General features: G+C 44.3%; 1 protein-coding gene across 1 annotated transcript in view; it reads right to left on the bottom strand.

Annotated features, from left to right (window-relative positions):
* Positions 1-12,867, bottom strand: part of LOC147698519 (uncharacterized) — a 308,742-nt gene that overhangs the window by 138,987 nt on the left and 156,888 nt on the right. The window lies entirely within an intron of this gene.

Below are 12,867 nucleotides of genomic sequence, written 5' to 3'. Positions count from 1 at the left end.
CAGCGCAGCGCTTCCCAGTCTCAATGCTGGTAATGACTGGCAGGGATTAGTTGCAGGTGACGAGATGGTGATAGTCATGGGCAGGCACACTGGAGCTGGTGTCCCTGGTTCCCCTCACACAGGGCAAGGTCAACAGGCAGGCGGCAGGGTAACTCATCTGACTTGGGGCAGCAGGTCCTAGAATCAGTCAGCCTCAGTAGTGTAGAATCCCCCTAGCTCAGCAGCCTTTACTCCAGCAGAGGGTCCACAGGTCCAGTAGTGCAACTGACTTGTCAAGTTTCCCTCCTTTACTTTTATACCCTAGGTCAGGTGACCCTACTAAAAGGCGGCAAGTTCTGGCACCAAACTGGGGGGTTTGGAAGGTTCTAGAAAAATCTGGGAACTCTATGTTGCCTGTCTATGGTGACAAGAGGTGAGCTGGCCATGGTTACAGTATCATTACGTTCCAGCCTTCCCAACTACTAGTGTACAGATAGGACAGTGGCCACTCCGCAGTAGCAGGGGCAGTGGCAACCATGTTGTTAGGAGAGAGCACCTGCACCTCAGTACTGTTCAACAGCCGTAAGGGGCCCAGAGTCCTATGTCCAACAAAAAAATGCTGTCAAGATCGAGGCAAAAAGGGGAAAAATGCGGGGTAAGACCACAGGTCTAACACAGCCCCAAGCAACACCAGGTTTATCAACTACTCAAATCTCCGGAGATGTTTCTTTAAAAAATATGGAAATAGTTGAGAAAATCTAGAATAGATTTTAGGGCATTATTGCTGAGTATTTGTGTCACTTTCAGTGAAGCTGAGAGCAGCAGCTGCTAGTTCTTGATCTGCTGAGACTTCCTTGCAGAAGAAAGGCAAACACTTTCATTGTTGATTTTGCAACCAAATTCTGGAGAAGCAAAGGGGCATTTTTTCCTTACAAAATGTAAAATCATGAACACCTCCTGATAGTTGCATCTCTTTCCACTTGTCCGACTTTACTCACCAGTGCAAACACTAGGTTAAAAAATGTGCATGCATACTAGCATTACTGTCCCACAGTGTACCATCACACTTAACTGACACCCCAAATCACAGAAAATAGTTCAAGATTCTCTGTCAGGCCATTTGCTTCAGCTTGGTAGTGAAATATATGGGGTCACTTATTCTATTCTATTCTATTCTATTCTATTCTATTCTATTCTATGTGCATTTGTAACGCGCATGGCTACTCTTGGGCATCTCCGCACTGGCAGCACAACACAGAAACCAACCACTGCATTGGTCAACGATAAATCCCACAAACAAACTATACCTTTTATTTCCTGAGCCTTTTTATAAAGGGCGGAAGCTGTGAGATTAGGGATGTGTACAATCTTAGCCTGCCTGGCAGTACCTCTGGGAGAATGCAGCCTAATATTGTTTATTGCTGCATTGGATGCCAGTTGTTTTCATACTAAATAAAGTATACCAGCATGAATAATTTAAAATACCTCAAGTTCTAGTACTCTTCGAGAACTAAATAATGTGCCTCTCTAGCCTTACTTAGGTCTCTTTCACCTGAGACATCTTCCGTCTGAACCTTCCCCTTAGTCTAAAACATAGTTTTGGGAATTTAAGAAGCACTATGGGAAGTGAAAATGTTATGCATTTAAAAAGTAACAGGAGGCATTGTAGTCTTTGATGATACTTAGAGCTCCCAGTTTATGGCAATAATTTTTTTATTTCCATCTGTATTTATCTTTATTTATTTTTAGATAATTTCATCTGTATTTATCCATCCATATTTTGGGTTATGTGGAAAAATTAAGCTGAAACCAGTATATTTCCACATTTATTCAAACAATAAATGTACGCCAATACTTGAACACCAGCTAGGGTTCATGACATAAATTCAAATAAAATGATAAATCAATACACTAGTATGAAAACATTTACATTTTTGTATCAACATTGTACACATATAGAGCTGTTAACCCCTCCCATGCTGGTGACGAACCCCAGCCGTCACGCCCCGCGGTGGGCGTGTGCTGATGACGGCTGGGGTTCGTCACGGCCCCGCCCTGTTCTTTTGTTTACGGCACAGCGGTAAAATCGCGGCCGCAGCGAAGGGGTTAAAGCCTTACTAAAAAACTTTTTGTCTGCTTGCATTCCCTTACCTGCCAATCTGCAAAGCTATTGGCTTGGATGTCATGACTTGCATCATAAAGAATGACTCTAACAACAAACATATGTGTGTTTGTATCCATATTTAAAAATAAACACAAACAGGGAATATATAGTTTCCTGTCTATATTTATCTGTAAAAATCCGTTAAAACGGAAAACTGGGAGCTGTAATTATAATGTTTGTTTTGCTGCTGTGGCAGGGAGAAGAGACAGGTGTAGAGTTTTTAACATCGAAGATACCTCTGGCCAGGCCGTTTTGCATGGATCTAGAAAGGTTCGAGATGCTATGTAGGAAGAGGTGTGGCGCTGCGGCCAGGGTGACTGACTCCATAATCTGGGGATCACGGTTCGATCCCCAGTGCCGGCGGCAGATTAGCCCAGCATCATGTGACTCTGGGCAAGAGCTTGCTTAATCTTCCCGACAACCCCCAGCGCCTAGAGACCCTTACGGGTGATTGTTCGCGCTTTACAAATGTGGATTATTATTATTGTACCATCATGTCTTGTACTGCAGCATGTACTGCTAAAATAAGCAACTGATGTCAGGCAGAAGCAGAATTTCAAGTGTATTCATAAGGAATCAGGTTATCATGGAGAGTTCAATAGTGGTGTCGATTATAGGTCCAGAAAGGCTGGACCTAAAACAGACTTATAAGATAGGCATATAAAACACAGGTACATACGAGTCAGCATTACATAATGACTTGTGATCTTGAAAATCAGGCATTTCCCTTGCCCTGCTGGACCTGCAATGCTCACCCGTGATTTACACATTTTGTTAGCTTTCCTGGTTTAGATAGTTATGAATGTGTCACCTGTGCATAAGCTTCAACAGTGGTGTTTCTTCTTTGTCGGGATGTTGAAAGTTAAGAAGTAAGAGCTAATGCACCCCAGGGTGGCTACTGATCAGTGAGCATTTAGACACACCAATGGCATCTCTAAACTCTGTGGCCAAGATGGCGGGTACTTTCCAGGTCAGTGGCTTCCAGCAAATTCTTCCAGCAGTTGGTAGTTTATATTGATAGTTAGAGCTCCATCAAAATTATATGATCCATGGGAACACTGCGGATCTGTTTAGTGTGAAATCCCACACGTGGTACCTCTGCTCCCCAAGTTATTGGTACCCACAATTTCAGTAACTACAGTGGTGGAGATACTAGGAGGATTACTTGGCCAATTCAATGGGTGACCTCAAAGGTTTCCTAGAAATTAGTACATATTAAGTCCTATGAGATTCTGTAGCTACATATCTTTAGCACTTATAAGGTATTCTACTAACCCATCAATTTATTTGTTTATTTTATTTTAAAATATTTAGCGCTCCCCTGTCCGAGTTTCTTGGCACTGGGTAACTTCATACTTTTAAGCACAGGACTACTCCATGTCAAAAGCCATCTTAACCGCATCGCTGCGGCGGCTTTTCCCGCTGTGCGCGGCAGATTCGAAATTACCGCGTTACGTGACGAGCTGGCCTTGTCATCCGCGCAGGACAGGTAAGCGCGATGACGAGCCCAGCTCGTCAATAGCCTCGAAGGGGTTAAACAAGTGAAGTTTTTAGTTCTTTCTTAAACTAGACAATTACACCTGTAAAGAGTATCCTCTACTTTTTAGGTGACCGATGGAGAGGTAGCAAAGATGGACACATATGTTCCCCAGTGTGTAGAGTGAATGGAACAGGATGAAGGAGGTTGGCCAATGAGGTTATGGCGGTGGAAGGAGAAATCCATCAGTGATAATGAGTAGGGTGAATGAGTGCACTGGGATTGTCTTTTACAGGTAAGCGTATTCGGGATAATGATCAATCCAGTAGAATGTAGAAGAGACTGGGGAGTCTTCATAAGGATTCACCAGGATGATGGAGACATACTGGGAGTGGAATCCTGGATAGGAAAAACAGTTGTGCTTATTGTGAGGACCTCTGGAAGCCTCATAGCAGCCGGGCAGTGGACAATAGCGCAGGGGCAATGGTTAAGAGTACAAAGCCGGAATGTGATTAAACTATAAATACTGTTTGGACTAATCAATGCAGCCATTTACCACTTTTTCAGCCAGGAGATCTGGTGAGTGTGCGAGCAGCTAAGTGAGTGGCAGCTAGGCAGCTCGTTGGAGCAAGCTCACTGAATGGTGCATTTTGATTTGCAGAAAGGGCTGGTCGTAAGATTTGATAATTCGTAAATGTGACAATGGCCTCACTGATTTGCACAGGAAACTCATTAGATAACAAGTCACTGAACTCTAAAAGAACTCACTTTGTACTTTGTTTTCCAGATATTCTATCCCCTGCTTTGTACCTTTTTGGTGGGAAGATAAAATGACCACCAGGTCTTAGGGAATTACCTACACGACAGAAGTAGGGATGTCAAGGCAAGGTTGTTGGTGAACGCCAAAGAGGTTTTCTCCGATGCAGGAGTCAGGAAGGGGACATCAGAACGATGCTATCTTACCTAGCCTGCTGCAACCTCTGTGATTTCATGGTCAAAGGATCTGTAGAAAGGGACCCAGGGAGGTTGCCCAATCCTGCCTTGAAGTGAATTAAAAGTAACCAATAGCAAATGGTTTTATTGGATCTAGTTACTGCATAATAGTTTTTCGGGCGTCTACTAAACTTTCATGGTAAAAATACTATCGATTACAGATGGATTTTAGAGCAGGTTACAATTTTCTAATGACTCCTACTGGGTTTGGTTTGCCACTTGTCCTGTGTAATAATATAGGGTCGAAATGACATATCCCTCCCTCAAGTAGATCTAAAGAACTATTTTAACTGGGCTACTAGACCTCTCACCAGCGTTGCCTTTTGGAGCTCATGTCTGAGATACAGATGGTCAGGTCTCCTACACCAGAGGTTATCGTGGACATCGATAGCAATGGTCAAGAGTTGAGGGTGTGACTTAATACCCTGCTGACATAGGATATCATAGAAGAAAGCAATTTTACATGTGTCATGCAACACGGATGAGTAAGACACAGCGCCTCCATGATTGTCTGACGACATGACATGATTTCAATGTACTTGTAAATGATTGGAGGATTATAAGAGGGTGACTACAGTCCAAAACGAGGTTCTGAAGGTCCTTCGCCAAGGTGCATGTTCCATAGATGCTAATATGTTTTCCACTCTGAAACCCTTGTTGAATGCCCTAGTGATGCGGGATATTGTTCCGTCCTTTACGTTTGTTTATCTTCATCTCTTTATTTTGTTTTTTTTACATATGTTTAAATTTTGATTATATGTTGCTTGAAGTGTATTTTTTAAATAGGTGAGTGTACCAGCATTGTGAGGGGTTATTGTATACTTATGGTGTAGGACGTTTCTTGATCAATAGATCATATCAGTTTACATCAAGTTCAATGCATACTAAAGAAAGCAGTGGGTGGGGGTTAAGAAGTGGTTGTTGAGCTGCATAACCCTTGATTGCTACGAGCTATTTGCTGCTCGCATCTCTTTCACATGGTACTCCTTTTCTCGCCAGTTATATGAAACAAGCATTGGCATAGCCAATAGGTCTCACTTTTGGGACCTTATAAGTCAATGCTTTCACTCAAATGTAAGGTACAAGCCTAACTTACATCAGGGTTAACCTCTCTACCATTCAAGCCAATCAAGAGTTTGTGGCCTATTTAGTTGCAGTTACCTGGTTACATTTCAATAAACAACAGAATGTGTTACACTTAAGAAGATGTTGTGGGAAATGGTTTATTTGTAGCACGGTGCGCCTTGTGTTTCAGCCATGATGTCTGTGCGTCAGGCTAGGAGCAAACATCACATTCGAAACCTGTATCAGATGTCAGGTTAGGCAAAGCAGAGGAACTATGCCTCGAGATATTTATAGAACACAATTTATAGTGGTGGTAGCAGCTTACACAGTTCATGTTCACATAGTTTCCAAAACATTGAGGTCGACTGAGCTTTAGCCAAGTTGCTGTTCATGAAGCCAGACCACCATATTCTGTTGCCCATCACAGAGTCAATATGTAAATAAATGTGAAAGTTCCCAACTCCCTAGAATTATTCATACAACTTCATTACAGCGCTTAGACTATGAGCACAAAGCAGCAGGAGGAAGCACAAAGCATATACACAAACAGGACTGCTGCGTATGGGTCAAGATTGGGGAGTATGTCAGAGCGTTCTATTTATATCCAAGACTGGGACAGTTGGTCTAATTAACATTTTAATGTTAAAAGTAAAGCGCGGGTGCCATGATTATATCAAAAGTAAAGAAATAGAAAAAAATATTTATTTCTTTACTTTTGCTATAATTGTGGCACCGGTGCTTTACTTTTAACGGGTGCCGTGATTATAGCAAAAGTAAAGAAATAGAAAAAAACATCTATCTCTTTACTTTTGCTATAATCGCGGCACCCGTGCTTTACTTTTAATGTTAAAAGTAAAGCGCGGGTGCCGCGATTATAGCAAAAGTAAAGAAATAGATGTTTTTTTCTATTTCTTTACTTTTGCTATAATCGTGGCACTGGTGCTTTACTTTAAACGGGTGCCACGATTATAGCAAAAGTATAGAAATAGAAAAAAACATCTATTTCTTTACTTTTGCTATAATCGCGGCACCCGCGCTTTACTTTTAATGTTAAAAGTAAAGCGCATGTGCCGCGATTATAGCAAAAGTAAAGAAATAGAATTTTTTTTTATTTCTTTGCTATAATCGCGGCACCCGCACTTTACTTTTAATGTTAAAAGTAAAGCGCATGTGCCGCGATTATAGCAAAAGTAAAGAAATAGAAAAGAAAATCTATTTCTTTACTTTGCTATAATCGCGGCACCCGCGCTTTACTTTTAATGTTAAAAGTAAAGCGCGGGTGCCGCGTTTATAGCAAAAGTAAAGAAATAGATGTTTTTTTCTATTTCTTTACTTTTGCTATAATCGTGGCACCGGCGCTTTACTGGAGCCCGCCTTGGGGATATCTACCTGCCAGAAAGCCGGGGAGGTGGAGAGCCAGGGATCTCTGTAAACATACTGAGCAACATTGAGTCGGAAGAGGGTGGGGCGGATAAAGAAGAGAAAGCCAGGAAGGTGGAGAGCGAGGGCTCTCTGTGCGCGCCCACACACAACGGCAAAAGTGAAAGCAGGCTGGCGAGTGGCAAATGTCAGATGTGCAAGTCGCGTGCGCTTGTGCGGCAAGCTGGTGGCCACCAAAAGCCTGCTGGTACCACTTTGAGAAGCCAGTTACTAAATGTCTCGCCAGAGCAATGCATGCGCTGGCTCAGGTGAGACCTAAAAAGGGAAGCAGGCCTATGTTTGCTTGGGAATTTAAAATTTGCGAACATACGTGACAAGAATTTTCAATTCTATTAAGGACACGGAGGCGAGGATTATTATGCTTTCTCATTTCTTCACTAGGTAATGCTCAGCAGCCAATCAGTAAACAGTAAAGAAAAAACACTACTACAATACCCATAAACACTCTGGGTATCACCTGACAAACCATAGAGTAACTACTATATAATGTCCAATAGAGAATACCATTTCCTCTTTCTTTGGTAAATTAAAACAGTTCAATTGAAGCAATTTTCAGTCCAACATGAAGAGCGTGTAAGAAAAGAAAAACACTGTGATAAGCAGCAGCCCACCGGGATGGAAGAAGCGATGCTTGCATCTATAGAACAACACAGGAACCGTAGATAGCCATCAGACAGGCCAAAACAAAAGCCGGACAGGAAAACTTAATTTGGGATCAGAACCTGACAAAAGACATCGAGCTGTAATATACCAGTCCTCCATAGTAGAAATATGCAGTGAAAAGGGGGGAAAAACAAGGAGCAGATATAAACAAAACACAATATGCAGTTGCAAGAAAATGGCAACAATGTCAACACATTTGAAATGCAGAAACATGGGTGGGATAATCCTCGCCTCCGTGTCCTTAATAGAATTGAAAATTCTTGACAAGTATGTTCGCAAATTTTGTATTCCATGTCAGGACCAGAGGCACCGATTATGCTTGTTTAAAGGTGTGCCACCACAACAGATGCAATATCTATAATTGGTTTGTAATAGAAAGTTTTAAACATAGAATCAGATGACCAATCAGCGGCCTTCATAATGTCAAGTAAACTCACTCCCGTAGAAAAAGCTTTGGAAGCTATAGCCCCACGTGCGGAATGCACACCAAATATGGAAACATCAATACCCGCTTCATGCATGAGCCATCTTACCCATCTCGCTAACGTAGCTGGGGTCACAGGACGAAAAGCCTTCTGCAGAGCAATTAACAATTGACCACACTGATCTTGTCGAAAAGCAGCAGTACTCCGCTCATAAGCATTAATATATTGAACCACACAAAGCTTCGGATTGTTGGGAAAAGACAGGTACGTAACCAAAGACTTATTACACTTAGTGCGTCTGGAGATAGCAAAAGTAACACCTTCAGGTGAAAAAGTACGACCTGCAAGATCCAGAGCACGAACATCGGAAACGCGTTTCCACGAAACTAAACACAATAACATAGTCAGTTTTGCTGAAAGTTGTTTGCGGGATAAAGAAGTATTGGATGGCCAAGCCTCCGAAAAAATCGCAAAACAATGGAAACATCCCATAAACCCACATACTTTGGACAAGGAGGTTTTACCAGCCGTTTACCCTTGAGCAACTTAGAAATCAAAGGATGCTCACCAGCAGGTTAGCCATCGATAGTAATATTTCCCGCAGAAATGGCAGAATGTTGGATTCCGACCAGCCCGAGCACTGCAGGAACGTAGCATGCACCAGTCCCCTTCCCCTGCCCACTGACCACTCACAGGACAACCACTATGAGTGAGCCAATGAACCTGAAAAGAGGGTGGTAATGTTGAGGAGACACCAAGTCTGCCACCCTTATGAATCAATAGGACACTGCTCCCTCCTTCCTTCACGCTTCTGCACCTGTGTGAAAGACAAACCCTTCATGTATCCATATTCCACGTAGCTAGATCCCAACCCAATTGACCATGCCCTGCCACAACATAAGCAACCCCTCTTACCAGTGTGAAGCGCAGGCTCAGCTTTGTGAAGGCACAAATAAAACACAAATGCAGGGGTGCTCTGGAAATGCAAAATACAGTTCCCAGAAGCAGACAGCCAATCGGAAGATCGTAAGTAGTGCCCTTAAAAGTAGTGCGAGGGGAAAAAAGGACTTGTACTAAACTCGACAAGTACCAGAAAAAAACCCCTTCAAAAATGTGACTTGTAGCCGGGGGGACCGGGACAGGTTTGTAACATTTGGAATCCTAAGCAAACCCCAGCGTTAGTTGAATAAACCCTCGCGGAGTGACCCAAATCGTCACTTCCGCCTATAACGATGTGAAGCGGCGTCTATGCAAAGACGCGCTGAAACCAGCCGAACGCTTAGTTACTCCTTAGTGTTCGTTCACAACGTTCACAAAATCCTTTGTACACCGGGCAAATAGCACCTCTAACTGTTCCGTGAACGGGGGCCCCCAAACACCCACCACCCAACTACGCGGGGAAAGTAAACAAGGGGAATGAGGGAAGGAACCCCCCCGGGACCCAAACACTCACTAACTACATGGATAGAAAAGAAAGGGGGGGAGGGGCAAAAAACACAGCGAGACCAACAGACAGTCTTCCCACGAGCCCGTGAGGAAGAACGAAAAAAGGGAGACAATCAGCAGGAATCGTCTTAGATCAGCAGCCAGCAACCAGAATCCAATAATGGCGATTTCAAGCAGTGAGGTAAAGGTAGGACCACACTTTTATCCTACATGTCACTGGTCATGTGATGTCAAGGCATGGTCACTGAAAAGGGACTAGCCTGCCTGAAACCCTATCACAGAACATAAAATATTTACTGTCCTATAAGCTAGACCTGACGAAGCAATAGAGGCCAGAAAATTCAAAATTAAAGAGACATACGCTGAAGGGGGATCCACCTCCCGTTGATTACACCAACCACATCATCATTTCCAAGCTGCCGCATTACATATGTGTGTGTTGGGAGACCAAGCCTCGCTGATAAATCTGGTAGCGTCTCGTGAAAGGCCTGGGATTTGCCAGCGCTCCCCGAAACCCGCAATGCAACTAGGAGGAGTTGACCCAATTCTATTAGGGGATGCAGGTTGTTGAGAGGGTCCAGCAACAGATTCCATCTCTGGGGAAGAAGGAGCGGCACCGCACAACTCCTTTCCAGAAGAACTGGGAACCAAGCCTGAGCCCTCCACAGACGATTGATCAGAATCCGCTCCGACTGATAATGTTTCGTGTGAGCCAAGACCCTGGGAATTATCACAAACGGGGGAAAAGCATAACACATGAGAGGCGGCCAGACCTGGAGAAAGGCATCTGTGACTAGGGCTTCCGGATCCGAGCGCCAAATGAACAACCGAGGATATTGAGTGTTGAGGCGAGAGGCGAACAGATCGATCTGACATGGACGCCAAGACCAGGACAGAGACTGGAATATGCAAGGATGAAGCCTCCAATCGCTGAAATCCCGGAGATGACAAGAGTCCCTGTCCGCAATCAGATTGTTGCGACCCGGGAGATATTCTGCAATAACTGTGATCTATCTATGAAGACAAAAGTGCCAAACATCGTTGGCAATTTCTGCCAAAATCCTGGACTTCGTCCCCCCTAATTTGCTGACATACCGAACCACTGAAACATTGTCCATGCGGAGGAGTATGCAACAGTTAGGCATGCGTGGAGAAAGACAACGAATCGCAAAAGACCCTGACAGAAGCTCCAGGCAATTTATATGGAGAGACAATTCCTCCTGAGACCACCGGCCTCCCGTTGACATTTGGCCACAACCACAACGGGCTCCACATCCCCACAGACTGGCATCAGATTCTATCACCAAGACCGGGGACGCTCTGAACAGGGCTCGCCCGTACCAAGACTCCATGTGCTCCAACCACCACAACATCTCCCACCTCGCGTCCTCCAAAAGAGGAATCTGATCTGAATAGCGGAGGCCTTTCTGGAGATGGCACATTTTGAGACGCTGAAGAGCTCGGTAATGAAGAGGACCCGGGAAGATCACCTGAATCGAACAAGCCAACAGACCGACAATCCGAGCTACCGATCTCAATGATACACTCTGTTTGGACAAAACCAACCTCATCTCCCTCCTGATGGATCTGATCTTCTGATTGGGCAAGAGGAGTTGGCAAGAGAGGGGATTGACAAGGAAACCCAGGAATTCTATCGACTGAGAGGGGCTGAAAACAGACTTTTGAGAATTCACCAGAAACCCTAGTGACTGTAAAAGATCTATCGACTAATCCAAATGAGTCATCAACAGGTGAGGGCAATGCGCCAAAATGAGAATGTCATCCAGATATATTATTAGCAAACATCCAGGGCTCGCAGAGATTCTACAACAGGCCTCAGAAGTTTCGTGAAGCAACAAGGTGCTGACGAGAGTTCGAAAGGGAGAACTTTGTACTCGAACCAAGGGTCCTGCCACTGGAACGGCAGGAATCGTCGATGAGGACCGTAGATTGGAATCGACAAGTATGCATCTTTCAGATCGAGACGGACCATCCAGTCCTCTTCCCTCAGAAGATCCCTCAGAATATGGATGCCCTTCATCTTGAAGTGGCGGTAACCTACCCCTCCGTTGAAGTCCTTGAGATTGAGAACCAACCTGGACCCGCCCCCTTTTTTCTGGACCAGAAAATCATTGCTGGAGAAACCCTGAGGATGATGGGAAGTCCGAACTATGGCCCCGTTGGACAGTAGAGACTCGATTTCTGCAGAAATGACCTCTTGATCCTGTAGGGAAAAAACTAGGGGCGAAGGAGGATGGAGCTGATGCGGACAACTGTAGATTTTTATTTTGTAAACTAGGACAGTCTCCAATACCCATGCATCGCTCAAGATCAGACGCCAATTTGGAAGAAAATATTGATTCCTATCCCCCAACACGACCTCTGAGGCCGCGATCAAGCTCAACTGAATTTGAGGATTTGTGATGTCCTCCTTGGTTACCACGGTAGCATCTTTTTTTTAATTGACCTCTCCCCTTGCAAGAGGGATAGAAGGATGATTTATTACTGCTGTAATTGGAATCCTCACCACCTCCTCGCTGGGACTGATATCCAAGCTGGGTATTTTGGTTAGACCCACGGCCGAACGATCGTCCCCTGTATCGTCCAGCCTTTCCAAAAACCGGACGAAAAGCCCACCGAAGAGAAGATTGAGCCTTATCATGCCCACTAAAGGTAGCCACAAATTTTGTCAACTCCTTAAGGAATGGCTGACCAAATAATAAGCCCTAAACCAAAAGGCCAGACTCAGATATCGATAATTCAGCTACTTTGGGGTCCAATTTTAACAAATTAGAGCGACAGCGCTCACATGACATCACACAATTGGCATTCCCTAACTGACAAATGGCCCCCTGGGACCACTCAATCAATTCGTCAGGATCAACGACAGATGAAGACTCTTTGACCCGAAAGCCTAGGTCTAAAATATTTGTGAGAGGACCTAAAAGATCCAACAATTTATCCTGACACGAGCGCCATGCCCAGATAATACCCTTTTTAGGATCCTTGGCATATTTTTTAAGATATGTCATCATTGTAGGATCCACTTCAGGAGTGTCAGCTAACTTGTCTGCCAAATCAGGTCACGGACACTCCGACTGAAGACGTGTCCGCACGTCCTTTTCAAAGGGCTCGCGAATTTGCGCCTGGACATACTCCGCCACTTCTGGGGACGGAGCCAAGAGGAGGAGTTAGGGTGCACAATATCAGCAGGA

This window comes from Lissotriton vulgaris, chromosome 8 (genome assembly GCF_964263255.1).
Source record: "Lissotriton vulgaris chromosome 8, aLisVul1.2, whole genome shotgun sequence".
NCBI classification, from domain to species: Eukaryota; Metazoa; Chordata; class Amphibia; order Caudata; family Salamandridae; genus Lissotriton; species Lissotriton vulgaris.
Note: the sequence above shows the minus strand (reverse complement) of the source record. Positions and strands in the feature narration are given on the sequence as shown.